Below are 15017 nucleotides of genomic sequence, written 5' to 3' on the forward strand. Positions count from 1 at the left end.
CGCAGAGATACAGAGAGACGGAGAAAGAGGAGGGGGGGGGTGGAGGGAGAGAGAGAGAGGAGAGAGGAGATACACAGAGAAAGACAGAGACATACACTGAAAGAGGTAGAAATAGAGACCGAGATAAGGACAAAAAGACACAAGAGAGAAACAGAGAAAGAAGGAAAACAGAGATGGAAAGAAGTAGCAACACACGCTCACACACCCATGGGAGAAAAAAAGAGATCCAGACACACAAAAAGAAAGCCCCCCAGGGATGCAAAGAAAGGGAAAGAAAAGTGTAAGATAGAGGGAGAAGCCGAGGGGAGAGGACAGAGAGTGGTCCGAGCAGTCGGGGTTCAGGCACATGGGGACACAGGGAAGGGGATGCAAAGAAAAGAGTGTGAGCTCGCCAGCCGCGACCCTCCTGCCTCCAGTCCTCTCCCTCTCCCCCAATTCAGAAGTGGCCAGTGTGGACACTCAGCTTTAACTAGAGGAAGTCGGCACCCCCACCCCAGCTTGGCCTCCCACTGAAGCCCCTGTTGGGTTTGGGGTTCAACTTTCTTCTCCCAGAACTGGTGGGGGCAGCAAGTCCCCCATGCCGATGCCGGCCCCTCTCAGCCGGTCCTGTTCCGGTGCCTAGCTCAGGCAGGCGCTGCAAGAGGAAGTGAAAATCGTCCAGTAATTAATTTCCCTGCTGCCGGGGGGTGGTGGTTTTGACACATCCGAGGCTGTGTCTTTCCCTGAAGCGGGGAGCAGACAATAGAGACACGTGGACTGGGAAGGGAGAGGGGGGAAGGGAGGGGGAGCGGGGCTCCCGCTGGAACTCTTTGCAGGTCAGCTCCTTTGTCTCCAGGAGGATCTGAACAGACCCCCCCCCCCACCATCCTGCCAAAACCTAGGGGGAGCCTCTATATCTTGGAGGATCGAGGAGCAGGAGAACTCAAACCCCTGCCCAGAGACTTGCTTGGCAAAGTGCCATGGTGGTGGGCTGGCCTCAGCAAGTATGGGATGGCCAGTGCACAAGAGTCCCAGAATTGGACTCCAGGAATGTCAGGATCTCATTGGTCAACAGCATTCTGTTTATGGGATGCCAGGCTGACGGAGTGGGGATGTGCTTTTGGCACTGGGTCATTCAATACCAGTTGGGAGACTAAGACCCAGAAAGAGTATGGAGGTGCCTGAGGTCCCACAGTGAGTCAGCAGAAATTTCCAGAGACCCTTGTGTGGCCCTTGGGCACCACCGAGTGAGGGGCTTCCACTAGTCTTTGAGGTGTGATGTGGAACCTTGGAATAAAACATGCACCCTTCAGCTTGCCAAGGCCCTGCACGATCTGGGGGAGTGGTGCCCATCTTCCCAGCCATACAGCCTCATATTTCCTCCCTGGGACTTTTTTCAAATCTCAGTCACTGAGGGTTGAGATGATCATATCCCTTGACACATGGCATACCCCTGTGTTCCCTACACCAGCCATACAAGCAACTTCTAGTTCTTTAGGTTTGGTGCCCGGTGGCTTATCTTTTGGCCTCCACAGTGTTTCCTCCTTTAGATGGTCCTTCCCTCCACTTCATCCTAGCACGCCCCTACTTGTCCTCAGGACTTAGCTGAGGGATCACTTCCTCTAGGGGAAGTAAGTATCCCTGACTTCCTGTATTGTAGACTAGGTCAGCTAGCCCATTAGCCCCCGAGCTTCATGGGGACAGGGACTCTGTCCCATGTGTGGCTCAGCATACTCTTACAGGGTGCAGTGGGGCACCCCAGCTATCTTACTTGCTAGCTGTGGCATGGTGGGCAAGTTATTCAACTGCTCTGTGCCTCACTTTCCCCCTTTATAAAATGGGAATAGTAATTGCTGTTAGCTCAGGGGCTTGGGAGCATTACAAGAGTTGCTATATGTAAAAGGCTTGGAATGGTGCCTCGCCTATACGAGGTGCTCAATACACGTGGCTTTTATATGCACAGCTGTACCTGGAGCACCCACATGTTTGTGGGGTTCTGTGGAGTAAGTGGTGGCAATCCTAGTCCCTGTTCTCTTGGAGGTGACATTCGAGGGGCAGTGGATGGACACTGAAGAAGGAAAAACTGATGTCAACAGTATCCTTTCAAATAGTTGCTCAGTGCTGTAAGGGACATAAAACTGGGTGAGGTGATGAGTAAGGGTCTCCGGGAAGAGGGGACATCCGAGCGGAGATTTGAGTGATGAGATAGAGCTGGCTGTGGGCGGAGCCAAGGAGAGGGTGCTCCAGGCAGAGGCTCCACTTCAAAGGCTCTGAGACAGGAGTGAGCTGGGGCCACGGAGGAGTGTGTTGATGGTTATTTGTGGTGTGTCCAAATTTTTGAGTTTGTGCTAGGCTCTGGGATCTCTGTCTTCTATGGGTGCTTAGTCCAGTGGCATGTGTAAGACAAGTGGGTGCCCATGAGCTCACCTCTGCCTGCCTGGTGGTTCCCCCGTTCTGATCTCCTACAAAGAGACAATGAAACTCAACCCAGAGAGCTTCCCAAGACATTGAACATTCATGATGGCTTAGGGACAGAGCTGGAACTGGGCTCTCTCTCGTCAGGTCTTCTCACTGGGCAGGATGGAGAGGTAATCCACCCCAGAAGTGACATAGTCAAGGTCCTGTAGAGCACTAGTGGTAGGTTGAGTGTAAGATCCCAGGTCTCTGGGCACCTGGGTGGTTCAGTTGCCTGGCATTTTTCTAACTCTTGATCTTGGCTCAAGTCATGATCTCATGGTTCAGCTCATGAGTTCGAGCCCCTGTGTTGGCCTCTGCACTGACAGCACGGAGCCTTCCTGGAATTCTCTCTCTCTCCTCTCTCTCTCTCTGCTCCCTGCCCCCCCCGCCCCGCTCATGCTCACTCTTCTCAGAATAAATAAATAAACTTAAAAAAAAAAAAAAGAAAAGAAGAAAAAAAAGAAGAAACCTTCAGCCCAGAAAGTGAGGTTCAAAAATACCTACAGTGTTAGGGGCGCCTGGGTGGCTCAGTCAGTGAAGCATCCAACTTTGGCTCAGGTCACGATCTCACGGTTCGTGGCTTGGAGCCCCGCATTGGGTTCTGTGCTGACAGCTCAGAGCCTGGAGCCCTGGAGCCTGCTTCAGATTCTGTGTCTCCCTCTCTCTCTGCCCCTCCCTTGCTCACGCTCCGTTTTCTCTCTCTCAAAAATAAATAAACATTAAGAAAAAAAAAAAAAAACCCTACAGTGTGGGGAGGCCTTAAGCATGGAGGAAATACACAATGGCTGGCACAGTTTCATCACTAGGACACTGAGAAGGCCCTTCTGTCCCCAAACCTCTCCTAACATTGGCTTCCTAGTTCCAGAAAGTCTGCTATGAGAAACTCATTTCTCCAAGTCACCATCAAATAAGTAAAGAGCTTTAACCTTAGGGATGTCTGCTGCAGCATCTGAGACTGGAATAAAAACCCCAACCTGGGGAAAATGGGGAGGGGGCTATGAAGAAGCCACCTGCTTGATGGAATGTTCTGTAGTCATTAAAAATCATCGTACAAGGGAAAAAGCTCACGGAATCCTGTTAAACGAAGGATGCAGCATCCCGAAATCTCTCCTAGCATGTTCACAACTATGAACCAAAATAAAAATAAACGTGGAAACTGAACGGATGGTGGGTCTATGGGTTTGCCCCTCCCCCCTTCTTTCCGTGTTTTCTGAAAAAGACCATAAAATGTTTCAATTCAACAGGCATTGATCTTGAATACTTGCTAACTGCTCCCTTACTTCTAAAGAGAAGAACTGATACATTTTGTAAAACATGTCAGGATATTCATTCTTCTGACTTTTGGGAACATAGCGCTGCTGGTGGCAAGTTTCCCCAGCGACAATAATAATTATTGTTCTATCAACGGCAGCAGCACTGAGCAGCTCTGTGTGCCTGGCACTGTTCTAAACACTTACCCTCCACAGAAGCTGGCCTTGCCAGGGGCTTTAGTGAGAGGGATTCAGAGTCCGCCTGTTTTCGGTTCAAATCCGAGTTCTGCCATTTCCCAGCCACGTGGCTCTCTGTGCCTCCGTTTCCTCATCTGTAAAGTGGGGGCGTTAACAGGGCCCGTCTCACAAGGTTGCAGTCATGATTAAGTGGCAATGTACCTGTGAAGTGTTTGGAGAAGTGCCTGGCCCCCAGTGACCTGCCTTGATCATTGTTGGCCGATTTAACTTCCATGGCTTCCCTCATCTCAGCCTCACCATGACCTCGTGGCCGAAGACTCTGTTGTGCCTCATTTGTAGAACCCACGTGACATGATGAGTTCCAGACCACAAGGTGACTGTGTGCGGGAGCTGGGGAGGGTCCCGGATCCGTGTGGCCCACAGCCTGCCTCCCCAGGAGCCTTGATACAACAGGTCTCACTAGTGGGGGCTGCCGTCTCAGTCTGCCCTGGTATCCTCCAGATTTCGACCTTGCTCTGCCCGTCCGGGAGGAGGCTGGCTACTGGTGTCTGGGTGTGGATCTCAGTGCTGTGTAACCCAGGTGGCCGGCAGAACTGCCCCGTACCTCGCTCTGCACTTCTGTGGAGGGGACGAGGCATCCTATTTGCAGGGTTCACCGCCTGTGGTTAGGAAGGAGCAGTGCCCCGGGAGTCAGGAGCTCAATTCTAGTCCCGGCTCTGCCCCCTTCGCTCCTCCTTCTGGGCTCCAGCTTTCTCGTCTGTCAAATGGGCATGGGAGAAGATGGTCCCTGAGCTGCTGTCCAGGGCCGATAATGGAATTCTGTATGAATTCCAAGGAGGAGAGTGGCCGCAAATGCATCCACTCCACGCTGATGGGGCTCTTTTTCTGGTAAGCTTCACTTACGCTGCCCTGTTTCTCCAGTGTGTTTTATCCAGGCCCTCCTCCTCTGGGCCAAAGGGAAGAAGATAGGAGAAGGATGAAGCTCGGTACCTCAAGGCTCACAGAGGCGACTTGCCTGAGGGCACACAGCGGGCTCCCTGGAATTTGCTAAGCCCCATGTTCTCTACTGGCCCACTTTGGTTTTCTGGGAAGCAGATGTGAAAACCAAGGCCAGAAATTTATGGGAGATAACACTGCGGGGGGAAGGACGGGTGCCTTCAGCCAGGGTGCAGGTCTGGTACCTGTGAAGGGAGAGGTGGGACAAAGGAAGAGCGGGGAACAGGAGCCTCAGGCAGTGGTGCGGGTCCAACAAAGCGTGACCAGCCCACAGGGCATTCCAGCACAGGGATTGCCCCATGCTGGACAGAACGGCCGGCCCTCGTTCCTCGCTGTGCCCTGTCATCAGAGGGGGCTGTACTGGAGGAGGAGTGCGGCCTCAGCTCAAACACTGTGGCAGATTGAGAGGGTGCTGCAGCTGGAGGCTCGGTGACTGCAGCCCAGACGAGGGCCCAGTGGCAGGTACCTTACCGCGGCTGCGCGTGTTTTTCTTGATTCATTTAATAAACACTTACGGCTCTGGGCCATGTGCCAGGTACTGATCTGCACGCTTTCCAAACATTACCTTAGTTCCTCTTCACACTTGCCTTTTCAGGCCCGACAGTATTGTTCGCCCTATTTTCCGGAGGAGGAAACTGAGCCCGGAGGGGTTAAGTAACTTATCCAAGGTCTCACAGCCAGTAGGCGGTGAGCCATGGGTCCAACCTGGACAGCCTGCCCCAGAGGTTGCGCTCTGACCACTTTGCCACACTGCCTCCTCTGCAGTGGCAAAGGGCCTGGCAGCCTTCCATTTGCATTCCTCATTGGCTCAGGAACTCAGAGCCTCAGCAGACTCCAGGAAGGGGCCACCTGGAGGGGTCAGGAATGTGGCAGGGTCCTAGACCCTCTTGAAGCTTCTACCGTATTCCCTCAATGCCTCCCACCTCGAGGCCTTTGCAGTCCTGTTCCTGCTGCCTAGAGCACTCTTCTCTCCCTCCGTACTAGTTACCCTTTCTCTTATCGCCACCCTCCTGCTTGACCCCAGGATCTAGCCCAGGACAGAGATGATATGTGGTGGGAGGAGTGTGTTTCAGAGTCTCAGATGATGACAATGCTAGCTGATATTTATTGAGGACTTATTATGTGCTGGGAGTCAAAAGCAACCCTTTGTGTGGTTTGACCATCAAAACAGCCTGCCAAGAGGCACCTGGGTGGCGCAGTTGGTTAAGTGTCTGACTCTTGATCTTGGCTCAGGTCATGATCTCACAGTTCGTGAGTTCAAGCCCCACGTTGGGCTCTGTGCTGACAGTGTGGAGCCTGCTTGGGATTCTGTCTCTCCTTCTTTCTGCCCCTCTCCTGCTTGCACTCTCTCTCTCCCTCTCTCTCTCTCTCAATAAATAAATAAACTTTAGGGGCGCCTGGGTGGCGCAGTCGGTTAAGCGTCCGACTTCAGCCAGGTCACGATCTCGCGGTCCGTGAGTTCGAGCCCCGCGTCGGGCTCTGGGCTGATGGCTCGGAGCCTGGAGCCTGTTTCCGATTCTGTGTCTCCCTCTCTCTCTGCCCCTCCCCCGTTCATGCTCTGTCTCTCTCTGTCCCAAAATAAAAAAAATAAATAAATAAATAAATAAATAAATAAATAAATAAATAAACTTTAGAAAAAAAAAAAAAAACCCACCAAGCGGAGCCTACTGAGAGCCCCATTTTACAGATGAGGAAACCAAGGCCCAGAGAGGCAAGATGATGTGCTCAAGGAGGCCTGGCTAGGTGTCAGGATTCAAACCCAGCTGATCTGGCTGCAGAGCCCTGATTTTAAACCACAGAGTCCTCCTTCTAAGAGGGCCAAAGGTGCTAATGCTGGGGGAGGTAGGGGAGGGCCCTCCAAAGGGGTTCTCCTTCCTCCTCACCCTGCCAGGGCTGAATGCGCCTCAAATGAGAGCCCAGATCTGTTCCGTTTACTGCCACACCCCATGACCTACACAGGGCTGGGCAAATAATGAGTCCTCAGTGCTGTATCTCTTGAATGAAAGAAGAAACTGTCGAGTGAAGAGACCTCCTTGTGACCCCCATTCACCTTAGTCCTCTTTGGCCTGGGTTTGGGTTGGTTTGTCAGCTCTCAAGATTTGCTTCTGCCTCTGGGGACGATTGAGTCCCTATCCTGACCATTCACAGACCTTGACATTCCGCCATTAAAGTGTCTTGCCTTCAAAGTTGGAGATGTTCTTGAATATGCTAACTCTGTGCCTGACAAGGTCACACCTTAATTAGCTCCCTGAAACCTCTAGAAAGGCCTGGTTGCCTGAATCAGAGCACCAGGCTCCCTGCAAGGTCAGGGGACTTGAGACAAACCCCCAGCACGCATTGGGGGGGGGGGAGGGGCGTGGAGTGGCTAATAGACTCTTACACCAGAGCCCCACATTCAAGCAAGTGAGGTGGCTCAGAGTTTGGGCCTGGGTCACCCCGGGCCAAGTTTATTTTTTTTTAATTTTTATTTTTTTTAATTTTTTTTTCAACGTTTATTTATTTTTGGGACAGAGAGAGACAGAGCATGAACGGGGGAGGGGCAGAGAGAGAGGGAGACACAGAATCAGAAACAGGCTCCAGGTTCTGAGCCATCAGCCCAGAGCCTGACGCGGGGCTCGAACTCACGGACCGCGAGATCGTGACCTGGCTGAAGTCGGACGCTCAACCGACTGCGCCACCCAGGCGCCCCTCCCCGGGCCAAGTTTAAATCCCGGCTTCGTTTCTTCAAGCTGCGTTACTTTGGGCGAGTCACTTTGCCTCTCTGTGCCTCTATTTCACCTGTGTAAACTGAGGCCAACGATGGCACCTATTAAATAGGGTTGTATGAGGCCTGGAGCATGGCTGGGAGCTCTACTTGAATAGCCTTTGGGATATCCGCATGGTCCCCTCAGCACCCCCCATTTAACAGCTGGGAAAACTGAGGCATGGGACGGGAAGTTCTGGAACTTCTAGGCTCCTGCCTGCCAGATCAAGGCTGCCTCCCTCTCTTCCCCAGCAGCCGATCCCACAAACATCCTTGGCAGATGCTGAGGTTGCTGTTGGAGCTGCTGAGTTGGCATTTCCAGGCTCCCAGGGCTCCTGGCATAGAGGAATCGACGATTCTCAGCACCCCCCAGTTTTGCCTTCCTGCTCTCTGCCTCTGCTCATACACCAGCCGGGACCCATCAGCTTCTGGAGAAAGCCAGGAGGTGGTCCAGGTGTGCAGAGGCAAGGGACTTTCAATATTGACCCATGCCTGACCCCAGACTTAATTGGGGGGGGGGACAGCCTCCCAAGGCGTCAGAACACCCACGTGCCCCCAGTGCACACCTTCCCAGCCTCTCCTCCATCTCACCCAGCGGAGGAAGGGCTGGGAAGCAGACGGGTTAAAAGCATGGGATGGCCTGGGTTCGAACCCCGCCTCCACTGCGTACTGGCAAGTTATCTACCCTGACCCTACCTGCCTTCTCTGTACCTCAGTTTCTTCGGCTGTCAAATGGGGATATTGATACTACTGGGACTTACCTCACAGAGCAGGTGGGAGATGAACGAGGTGTTTAGGTTGCCTGTTTGCACACAGTTGGTGCTGGTAATGTTAGCCATTGTTAATTCCAAGTCCGTTCTCTGCCAGTGGACCTCTAGGATGTTTCAGCCCCCAGGAGCATCTCCTCTCTGACTCCCGTGGCTCTAACGGTCAAGGTCCCGCAGGGAAATCCTGCCGGCCTGGTACACAGTAGGGGCCTGCTTAAAAGGCCTGCTTGGCTGTGATACCGTGTGAACTTATGGAACCCTCACAACCACTTTTGGAGGGACTCAGTTTGTTTATACACATTTTATAAAGGAGGACGCTGGGCACAGAGAGGTTAAGAAATTGCCCAATGGCGCACAGCTACTAAGTCTGCCGAGGTTTACTGAGCGCCTACTGTGTGCCCGGCACTGTACTAAGGGCTGGGGACATAGCAGCGAACAAGACAGAGCCGCTTTCTTTTTTAAATTTTTTTTTTTCAACGTTTATTTATTTTTGGGACAGAGAGAGAGACAGAGCATGAACGGGGGAGGGCCAGAGAGAGAGGGAGACACAGAATGGGAAACAGGCTCCAGGCTCTGAGCCATCAGCCCAGAGCCTGACGCGGGGCTCGAACTCACGGACTGCGAGATCGTGACCTGGCTGAAGTCGGACGCTTAACCGACTGCGCCACCCAGGCGCCCCATGACAGAGCCGCTTTCATGCCACTCACACCCCACTGTGCCGACAGAGAATAGACAAGGGGCAGCTTCCTGCCTACAAAATGCTGAGAAGGTAAGTGACCTGGGGCAAAGATAAGTGGGGCGAGGGCTGTTTAAGGTGGGGTGGCCGAGGAAGACCTCTCTGAGGAGCCGACTTTCATGTAGGGTCCAGAACACAGCCGGTGCTTGCTTGGGACATAGGACACCTGTCTAGCATTGCTGTGACAGCTTCGGTCTGGAATCCTACAGATCCCAGGACTGGTGGCATCTAGAGCTCAGTGGTGTAGTTCAGCTTCAAAGCGGGTAATGACTTCCTCCTATTCCACCTCTGTGGAACAGTTAAAAGGATGGGGTAAGGGACTTAGCTCCTGCAAGCACCACTATTCTCATCTGTGAAATGGGTATCTCTCTCCAGAGAGCTGAGATGATTAACGCACATAATCCAGAGAAAGTCCTGAGCACAGAGCTGGGCCCAGCAGAAGCATCTGATCCTTGGGGGGCTGGAGTGGACAGGTGACCTTCCTTTTAGCCACCCAGCACCTTCCAACACCCTTGACTCATGAGTCCCCTCCTTTCACTAGAGGAGTCCCTACTGGACGTCCCTGCTTCCTCTGCAGCCACAGCAGTCACGTGGCCCAGGCTAGCCACTTGCCATTCTGGCTGGAGTGTGGCAGCCTTTACATCGAGTGTCCGAAAGCAGCAGGGACAAAGGTCTGAGTGTCAACATCTGGAATCGGAGTCAGCAGTGTGAGCTCTGGCCTCAGGGCCTCCCCGGTGTCAGCAGTGACGTCTCCCTAGGACTAGGGATTCTGCCCGGTCTGGGGCTTTTTTTTTTTTTTTTTTTTTTTTCCTTCTTGACATGAAGCCTTCAGTCCTGGTTTCTGACCGTCTTGGAGATTCTTCAAGCATGTTTGCTGCCATGAAAAAACTAATGTTTTTCTCAGGTTGGGTGGAATCCTACAGACTCTATCCTTCCGGCCCAGGATGGCCCCAAGGGCATATGCAGGCACTCAGTTCCTGGCGCTGTCCTCGCTCTAAAGGCAGGGGTCTGGGGTTGTTCACATTTGGGTCCCTGGCTCCACAGCGTGGCTCAGCAAAAAGTCTCAGTACACGTTCATGACATGAACAAAGATGTCCACGACGTGACCCATCCCGGACTGTCCATCCCTGTCATGAGCTCAGATCAAGCCCCCTCCCTGTGTTGTTGCTAAACGTCCTGTTACCTCCCCCTTCCCTCTCCATCTTCTAATGTTTATTTATTTTTGAGAGAGAGAGAGACAGACAGAGCGCGAGCAGGGTGAGGGGCAGAGAATCGGAAGGAGGCTCCAGGCTCTGAGCTGTCAGCACAGAGCCCGATGCGGGGCTCGAACTCACGAGCTGTGAGATCATGACCCGAGAGCTGAAGTGGGACGCTTAACCGACTGAGCCACCCAGGGGCCCCTTCCCCCCCTCCCCCATCTCCTGCTCACAAGAGCACCACACCTTCCCTGCCCCCCAGGAGTGACCAATTGATTGCAGCTCAAGAGTCCATTTTGATTGGTTGGTAGCAGTCGCTTGGAGCCTGGGGTTGCAGGAGATTCTGGGACTGAGCTTGGGTTTAGTGGAAAAGACTGCTAAAATTGATTAAGGATGTCTGCCAAGATACGGGAAGGGAAGTGCTAGCATGTTCCTGATGCACTTGTCACTTGCTGTCAAAGGCACTCCACAGAAAGAGTTCAGGTCCGTCATTGACTTGGAGAGGAAAAGTATTATTACGTCTTTAATTCCACTAGCCTTTATCGGAAATTTCTTAATCCTTCAGCAATGAATGCAGGCAACAGACCACAGTGGTACTGGTGGGACCAGTGACTTTGTCACTAACAGAAACCATACATATTTTCTTATCGCCTTACAGCTGTTCCAGATATCTTGAAATATCATTTACACTCATCAGGACTGGGAAATTACAATGGTGATTTGCTAGACCCTGCGTTATATTACTGTAATGCAGACTTGTTTTTAATATTTTGATAACTCTTTGAGTGTAATTGGTTTCTTTCATAATACTATGTATTTTATTTTCTTAATTAATGTATTTTATTAATTTGAAGACATAATTCTGCGAAAGGGTCCGTAGGATTTACCAGATATCAAAGGATTCCATGAACTCTGGCCTCTCAGGTTTTGGGAACTCCCTCCCAGCTACCTTCCCAAGTTCCCTTCCTTATCCTGGATCCGGGAAGGAAGCAGGAGGGTGAGGTGAAGTCCTCCAGGCAAGAGAAGCCTACCACACAGCCAGCTCCTGTGCCAGCCTCCCTGGGGTAATGTGGGAGGTGGTGAATCAGCAGAAGCCTTTAAGTTGATGGAGAAAAGGTTGTGCAGGCTACTTCTGGGCCAAGGCTGGACTATCTCATGCCAGAGGCGAGAAGCTGGTGTTTCCCAAGGTGATACGAGGGAAGGAGTCTGCGCCTGACCTCATAAAAGAAGGAAATTTCAGCCCCAGAGAGGTCCTGGGGCCATGCATCCCGGTTCATCCATCATCCTCATGAGCTCAGATGCCCTGGACAGGGGGGGAGCCTGTGGCATATTGGAGCGAGAAGCCCATGGCACAGGAACAAGGGGCCCAAACCCCTTCATCCAGCACATGCACCTTACCCTTCGTCACCTCATTCATTCACTTATTCATTCATTCTCGTACTCGCTTTTACTTAGTGCCTAGTAAATGGGCCAGTCATGTGCCAGGACCTGGGCTGGGCACTGGACAAAGAGATGGAGAAGACTCAGTCTTTTCTTCTTCTTCTTTTTTTTTTTTTTTAAACATTTTTTATTTTATTTTTGAGACAGAGAGAGACAGAGCATGAACAGGGGAGGGTCAGAGAGAGAGGGAGACACAGAATCCGAAGCAGGCTCCAGGCTCTGAGCCGTCAGCCCAGAGCCCGATGTGGGTGTCGAACTCACGGACCGCGAGATCATGACCTGAGCTGAAGTCGGCCGCTTAACCGACTCAGCCACCCAGGTGCCCCTCAGTCCTTTCTTCAAAGGACGCAAGCGAAAAGGCAGTGACAATATAATGGCTTGATGCTTTGACTGAAGAAAGTCCATGATGTCCCTGGCCCGGCCTAGAGGGGTCAAGGAAGGCTCTCCAGAGGCAGTGACCTTTCAAGTGAGTAGGAATTAAGCAGGCCCTTGGGTGATGAGGAAGAGTGTTCGGGAAGCAGGAGTAGTGGCATGTGCAAAGGAGCTGGGGGAGAAAGAGGACACGCTGGGGACTTGGTGGGTCCCCACTGCCAGGGGTGGAGGTGCATGGCTGGAGGGGTCACGTAGGAAGCCTGGGAGACACGCCTGGATAGTTTCCGGGCTGTGATGAGGAAGGGGTGTGGGCCCCTGCTGTCTCATTTGTCAGAGGCACTGAGCTATGACTTCAGTGGCCTGGGGAAGTTCAAGGTCGCCCGTCTGGGGTGGGGGAGGTGGAGACCATCTCACCAGGGCCGGCAAAGGCCGACTGGGAAGCTGGGGCCACTGCCTGCCCCTCACGGCAGCAGCCACGAAGTCCTTCTGCTCTGAAGGCCTGAGTGGGCCCTGTTCCTTTATTTATGGGCTGTGTGAGCAATTTGCTCCTTGCTGGCCGGCTGGCTGGGTGTGTGATGCGGGGATTACTCACGCCCCAGTTGTGGTCCGGCCTCTGCAGGCTGCGGGGTAATGAGTGAGGTAATTAAGTGTAAAAGACAGGAGCGAGCAGGGGAGGGCTGAGGGGGGGCGAGCAGTCACTGGCTCTTTTCAGGAGCAGGGGAGTGAGATAATGTAGGATAATAGCCCAGCCAGGCCCTGCCCAGGCAGCCCGGCCTGTGCCGAGAGGTGCCCCCCAAACGGCCAAGACAATTCAGCCTTTTCAGGGAAAATGGGGGGGCTTAGGCAAGGCCTGGCTCCCGGGGACAGCTGTATGGAAATGACAGCTCTTCTCCTTGGTCCTGTCCCGCGTTGGCCGAGGGCGGGGAGCAGACGCCTTTGGCTGGGGGTGAGGCTGAGAAGAAGTAGCTAGGTCCAGGGAAGCGTGTGAGGCAAGATGAGGGGTCCAGGTGGGGCTGGAGGACTGAGCTAAGTGTGTGTGTGTGTGGGGGGGGGGAGAAGAGATGTGTTGGGAGCAGTGGGTGAGATTGTTAGTGGCTCCAGAGTCTGGCTCGCTGGGTGGGAACTGTGGCTTGGCTGTTGACTAGCTGTGTGGCGTCAGCTCAGCTGTGCTCCCTCTCTGGGCCTCAGTGCTCTCATCTGTCAAGTGGGGCTGTCAAAACTGTGCCTTCCTCACGGGGAAGTGTGGAGGATCGGCACCACGATGCACAGCACCGGGCACACAGTGAGGGCTCCCTACACTCCAGAGACGGTCAACTGCAGAGACCGAGGGCATCGGTCATTCATTCATTTATCGAACACATTGTTTGTTGCACGCCTACCAAAGTCTAGCAGTTCCTCGTGCTGGGAAAATAGCAGTCACTAGAACAGAGTCCCTTTCCTCTTCCAAGAGGGGAGACAGACTTTATTTATTTATTTTTTTCTCGGGATGAGAACTTTTAAGGTTTACTCTCTTAGCAAATTTCAAATATACAACACAGTGCCATTAACTGTGGTCACCATGCTGTACATTACATCCCTAAAACTTATTTATCTGATAACTGGAAATTTGTATCATTGGCCCCTTCACTGCCTCCCACCCCCTTCCTTATGAATCTGTTCTCTGTATCTGAGTTTGGGTTTTTTTAGATTCGACATATAAGTGAAATCATATAGAGTATTTATCTTTCCCGAGACAGACTTTAATCGTTAAACACAAACATGTCAGATCACATCAATGACCCCGCTTCTAAAAATTTATTTAATGGATGTGTCTGGACACATGCAACGTGAATACATTCAGGTTTATTTATTGCGGTCTTGTTGGGCCTAACAAAATCTTAGATGCCATCTAAATGTCGATTATTGGTGAACTGATTAAATAGAGTAGCCAAAGGAATGCTACCCGGCCACAAAAGGATGAGACCACTTTTTACGCACGAATACGGAAAGATCTCCAAGAACTATTGACAGATAAAAGGAGTATGAGGAATATTTTGTGGAGAAGAGAGGAAATAAAAAACATCTTTATATTAGCTTGTGTATGTAACAAACCAATAATGCTTGTTACCTATGGGGAGGAGTTAGATTGGAATGAGCAACAGGGTGGACAGGGAGACTTTTCATTGTATACTTTCCTATCGTTTTTCTTTTGTACCAAGTGAATGTATCACTAGGTCAAAACAAATTCGGCTTCCTCTTTCCTCCTCCTTCCTTCTGCTTCCCGATGTTTGTTGGAGGTGAACGGTAGGGTGGGGGGCCAAGCAGGGGAGCCGTGAGTGAGGCCGGGGCTCTATGGGACGGGGTGGGGGGTGTTGAACAAATTAATATATTGAGGAAAATGAGAGCTAGGTTTCTCACTGTCGGAGTAGGGAATTATAAACGCGGTGACAGCAAAGGCTAGAGTGACCTCTGTGGTGCTGGAATGGAGTTGGAGCCATCAGAGTAAACTCCTGGCTCTGAAAAATAGAGGCAGAGAAGCAGAGATGCGTGTGTGCCCACGTGTGGGTGAGATGCATACATGTAATACGTGTGTTTCCCAGCTCTGTCCACAAAGAGAGCCCAAGAGCACTCATATCCACGTAGCAATGAGTACTCCTAGCACCCCGATCTTGGTGTCTTTTTAAAAACATTTTTTGTAATGTTTATTCATTTTTGAGAGAGAGAGAGAGAGAGAGAGAGACAGAACACAAGTGGGGGAGGGCAGAGAGAGGGAGACACAGAATCCTAAGCAGGAGCCAGGCTCTGAGCCATCAGCACAGAGCCCGACGCGGGGCTTGAACCCACAAACTGTGAGATCATGACCTGAGCCGAAGTTGAATGCTTAACTGACTGAGCCACCCAGAC

General features: G+C 52.0%; 1 long non-coding RNA gene across 2 annotated transcripts in view; it reads left to right on the plus strand.

Annotated features, from left to right (window-relative positions):
• Positions 1-15017, plus strand: part of LOC124504313 (uncharacterized) — a 70709-nt gene that overhangs the window by 17572 nt on the left and 38120 nt on the right. The gene's annotated exons all lie outside the window — the stretch shown is intronic.

This window comes from Lynx rufus, unplaced genomic scaffold (genome assembly GCF_022079265.1).
Source record: "Lynx rufus isolate CCGP_SWC_20201006 ecotype Redwood Valley unplaced genomic scaffold, mLynRuf1.p SCAF_8, whole genome shotgun sequence".
Classification (NCBI taxonomy): Eukaryota; Metazoa; Chordata; class Mammalia; order Carnivora; family Felidae; genus Lynx; species Lynx rufus.